General features: G+C 40.7%; 1 non-coding gene across 1 annotated transcript; it reads right to left on the reverse strand.

Moving 5' to 3' along the window:
- On the reverse strand, window positions 1–121 carry LOC127490866 (small nucleolar RNA SNORA32). The gene has a single exon (XR_007919257.1). It is a non-coding gene; the product is annotated as a small nucleolar RNA SNORA32 (small nucleolar RNA).
- Window positions 122–5,252: the final 5,131 nt, after the last annotated feature.

Raw genomic sequence — 5,252 nt, forward strand, 5'->3', positions numbered from 1 at the left:
AATTGTTCCCAATAGGCTAATTACTAGCAAGATAGCAGAGAGAAATCCAAGTGGAAAATTTTTTTATGGTCATGTCCACAGCAAATGAGAAATTGCATTCTAAAAACCTTGATAATGACCTTATCCTTTTTTTTCAATTGTAGTGAAACTAGTGGGTAAAAAGTGGTATCTCTTATTTCTCAATTACTTTTTTTTTTATTTGAGAGGCAGAGAGGGAAAGAAACAGAGAGAGAGAGAGAGAGAGAGACAGAGAGACAGAGAAAGGCAGAGAGAGAGAGCTCTCATTCACTGATTTATTCCTCAAACACCTGCAAAGGCTCAATCCAGGCTAGGCCAGTCAGGAGCCAGAAACTCAATTCAGGTCGTGGTAGGGACCCAACTACTTGAGCCATCACCTACTGCCTCCCAGGGTGCATCCTAGAATCAGGAACAGAGCTGGTACTCAAACTCAGGCATTCCAAAATGGGTTTTGGGTGTCCCAATGGAAACTTAACTGCTAAGCCAAATACCCACCCGTCTTGTGGTTTTAATTTGCATTACCTTTGGGACGAATGATGCTGAGCATCTTTTCAAGAGTTTAATTGGCTACCTCTTTTCAGCTGTAACTGTTCTTTGCCCATTTTTAACTGAGTTGTCTTTTTGGTACCGATTAGAACACTGTACATTTTAGGTACAAGATCCTTACCAGAGGGGGCCAGCGCTGTGGCGTAGTAGGCTAAGCCTCTGCCTGCAGCGCCAGCATCCTATATGGGTGCTGGCTCATGTCCTGGCTGCTCCTCTTCCAATCCAGCCCTCTACTATGGCCTGGGAAAGCAGTGGAAGATGACCCAAGTCCTTGGGCCCCTGCGCCCTTGTGGGAGACCCAGAGGAAGCTCCTGGCTACTGGCTTCGGCCTGGCCCAACTACGGCCATTGTGGCCATTTGGGGAGTGAACCATTGGTTGGAAGACCTTCCTTTTCTCCTTCTCTCTGTCTGTAGATCTGTCTCTCAAATTAAAAAAAAAAAGAAAAGAAAAGAAAAAAAAAGATCCTTACCAGATGCATGATTTGCAAATATTTTTTCCAATTATGTGGTTTTTTTTTTTTACTTTTTAATGAAAGATTTATCTATTTGAAAATCAGAGTTATGGAGAGGGAATGGGGGGAAGGGGAGAGAGAGAGAGAGAGAGAGAGAGAGAGAGGGAGAATCAATCTTTTATCCACTGGCTCACTTCCCAGATGGCCACAATGGCCAGGGCTGGGCCTGACTGAAACTAGGTGCCAGGAGCTTCAACTGAGTCTCCCATATGAATGGTGGGGGCCCAAACACTTGGACCATCTTCTAGCTGCTTTTCTCAGGCACATTAGCAGGGAGTTGGATCAGAAGTGGAACAGCTGCGAATGAACCAGCACCCATATAGAAATGCCAGCATTGCAGGCGATGGCCTTACCTGTTACACCAAAATGCCAGCCCCTATTTTTTTCACTTTCTTGATGCTACCTTTGTACAAAATGTTTAATTCTGAGCAAGTCCAATTTATCAGTTTTTTTTTTCCTTTGGTTGTTTGTGCTTCTGATGTCATATCAAAGCAACCATTGCCAAATCCAAGATTAGGAAGATTTACCCCTATGTTTTCTTCTAAGAGTTTATAGTTTTAGTTTTACATGTATTTCTGTGATATATTTTGAGTTAATTTTTGTAAATGGCTTAAGTTAGAGGACCAACTAGATGGCCAGTTGCCCCAGCACCATTTGTGAAAAGATTATCCTTTTTTCTGTTGAATTGTTTTGGCACCATTGTCAAAAACAATTGACCTAGGGGCTGTGTGGTGCAATGGGTTAAGCCACTGCCTGGGATGCTGGCATCCCATATCAGAGTGCTAGTTTGAGTTCCCGTTATTCTGCTTCCAATGTAGTTCCCTGCTAATGTCTGGGGAAAGCAACAGAAAATGGCCCAATTGCTTGGACTGCTGACATCCATGTGGGAGACTTAGATGAAGTTCAGGCTGCTGGCATTGGCCTGGCCCAGTCCCAGCCATTTGGGGAGTGAACCAGCAGATGGAAGATCTGTTTCTCTCTCTTTGTTTCTTCCTCTCTCTCTGTCACTCTGCCTTTCAAATAAATAAAATCAATATTTTAGAAAATTAAGTCTTAAAAAAAATTGACCATATAGGTAAGGAGTTTTCCGGGGTCTCAATTGTATGTAATTGACCTATATGTCTATGTTATGTGCTAGTAATACACTGTCTTGATTACTCACAGCTTTTTTGGAAGTTTCATGATTTGTAGTTATGAATTCTCTAACTTGTTCTTTTTCAAGATTTTTTTTTTGGCTATTCTAAGCCTTTTGAGTTTCCATATGGATTTTAGGATGAACTTGGCAATTTTTACCAAAAAATCAAGCTGAAATTCTAAGAGGATTTGCTTGGAATCTATAGGTCAATTTGGTGAATGTTGACACACACACACACACACGGGGGGGGGGGGCAGAGAAAGGGGCAAGCATACAGAGAGATCTTCAATCCCATGATTCATTCCCCAAATTCCCACAATGGTTGAGGCTGAGCCAGGCTGCAGCCAGGAGACAGGAACTCCATCTAGGTTGGCCACATGAGAGGCAGGGACCCAATGTACTTGAGTTGTCACCTGCTGCCTCACAGGATTCCCATTAGCAGGAAGCTGGACCAGAACTGGGGCCAAGACCCCAACCCAAGCACTCTTGATACGGGGAGCGCTAAGTGACCTAGGCTGCTGGTGCCAAACACGTGCCCTGAATATTGTCATCTTACCAATATTGTGTTTTTCATTTACTTAGATCTTGCTAATGTCTTTCAACAACTTTTTGATTCTTCAGAGTAAAAGTTTTGTATTTCTTTTGTTAAATTTTATTTTGAAGTATTCTATTATTTTTGGTGCTATTGTCAGTGGACTTGTTTTCTTAATTTTATATTTGGATTATTCATTGAAAATGTTTAGAAATATAATTGATTTTGCCTATAAATCTTGTATATTGCAAGCATTCTGAAAGCTTTTATATATTTTAATATTTTTATATATAAATATTTCATATATTTATATTACATAATTTATATTATATATAATTTATATATAATTTATATTATGTATAATTTATATTATATATTTATATATAAATATATATATATTTTATATATAATATTTTATATATTTTAATATTCTGTTTTGGTGGATTCCTTTGGGTTTTCAGTATACAAGTTCAAATAATGATTTTACTTTTATTTTTCCAATTGGAATGTCTTTTATTCCTTTTTCTTACCTTTTTGCCTTGGATCTGCCACATAATGTTGAATAAAACTGGTGAAAGCAGACATCTTCTTGATCTTAGAGGGGAAGCATCCAGCGTTTTACCATTAGGTATGATGTTAGCTATGGACTTCTGTAGATGGCCTTTATCAGGTCGAGGAAGTTCACCAGTCTTCCTTGTTTGTCAAGTTTTTTTTAATCATAAAATTGGGCTGGTTTTTAAAAATGTATGTTCTGTATCTACTGTATGATTATTGCTTTATTTATTTATTTATTTATTTTTTGACAGGCAGAGTGGACAGTGAGAGAGAGAGACAGAGAGAAAGGTCTTCCTTTGCCGTTGGTTCACCCTCCAATGGCCGCCGCGGCCGGCGCGCTGCGGCCGGCGCACCGCACCGATCCGATGGCAGGAGCCAGGAGCCAGGTGCTTTTCCTGGTCTCCCATGGGGTGCAGGGTCCAAGCACCTGGGCCATCCTCCACTGCACTCCCTGGCCACAGCAGAGGGCTGGCCTGGAAGAGGGGCAACCGGGACAGAATCCGGTGCCCCGACCGGGACTAGAACCCGGTGTGCCGGCGCCGCTAGGCAGAGGGTTAGCCTGGTGAGCCGCAGCGCCGGCCTGATTATTGCTTTTTGATATGACTCTGTGATTGTTGTTTTTTATGCTATTGACATGATGACTTTACAGATGGTTCTTGACATGTTTTGATTAAATTTTTTGGACTTTTCAATGGTCTGAGGGCAAAATGCATTTAATAGAAAATGTAATTCAGATTTTGAATTTTGATCTTCTCCTAGACTAGCAATATGTGTTACAGTCCTCTCCTGATGCCAGGCAATGGCTATGAGCTGCAGCTCCCAGACAACCAGGGTATCATGAAGACAAACAAATGATACTCTACAGTGTGCTATGTTGCTAAGCTGTGAAGTTTGGTAGATTAGATACGTTAAATGCATTTTCAGCTTGTGATATTTTCCACTTACAATGAGTTTATTGGATTGTAGCTCCATCCAAAGTTGAGGATCATTTGTACTAAAATTTTGACTGTTGAAAACCAACCTTGCGCTCCTGGAATAAATCCTGTTTTGTCATGGGATATAATCATTTTATATGATACTAGCTTTGGTTTGCTAATTCTTTGTTGAAGATTTTTATATCTATAATTTTTAAAAAGATTTATTTATTTGCAAGTCAGAGTTATAGAGATAGAGGGAAGGATGGAGAGAAAGATCTTCCATCTACTGGTTCACTCCCCCAGATGGCTGCAACAGCCAGAAGCCAGGAGCTTCTAGGTCTCCCATATGAGTAGCATGGGCCCAAACACTTGGGCCATCTTCTGCTGTTTTTCCCAGGCCATTAACAGAAAACTGAATTGTAAGTGGGACAGCCAGGACATGACCCAGTGCCCATATTGCAGAGGGGTGGTTTTACTCACTGTGCCACAATGCCAGCCCCTGTAATTTTTCTTTTCTTGAAATATCCTTGTCTGGTTTTGATGTCAGGGTATTACTTACCTTATAAAATGAGTAGGAAATGTCCTCTTACTTTCTAATATTTGTAAGAATTCATGAAGAATTGGTATTGACTGTTCTGTAAATGTTTGATAGAATTTACCCACTGAACCAGCACTTACTTTTTCATCATTGTGTTCAGATTCCCTTCAGTGGTTACCAATTACCTAACGAAGTGGATACAAAATCACACTAGTATGTCCTGCTGTCCCCAACTAGTATCCACCCACCAATACTGATAGGAATTTGTCCACAGGCTACATCTACTACTTTCCTTCTCATGTCCTTGTGCATCTAATCAAACTACTGTCCCTCCATTAAGACTACTTATAGTCCCTCAGGATACTTATAACCTCCTTGTAGGAGCATGCATTGTGGCATAGTAGGGTAAGCTGCCACTTGGGATGCCTGCATCTCATATTGGAGTGTTGGTTCAAGTTCTACATCTCTGCTTCTGATCCAGCTTTTTGCTAATGCATCC

Source organism: Oryctolagus cuniculus, chromosome 6 (assembly GCF_964237555.1).
Source record: "Oryctolagus cuniculus chromosome 6, mOryCun1.1, whole genome shotgun sequence".
Taxonomy (NCBI): Eukaryota; Metazoa; Chordata; class Mammalia; order Lagomorpha; family Leporidae; genus Oryctolagus; species Oryctolagus cuniculus.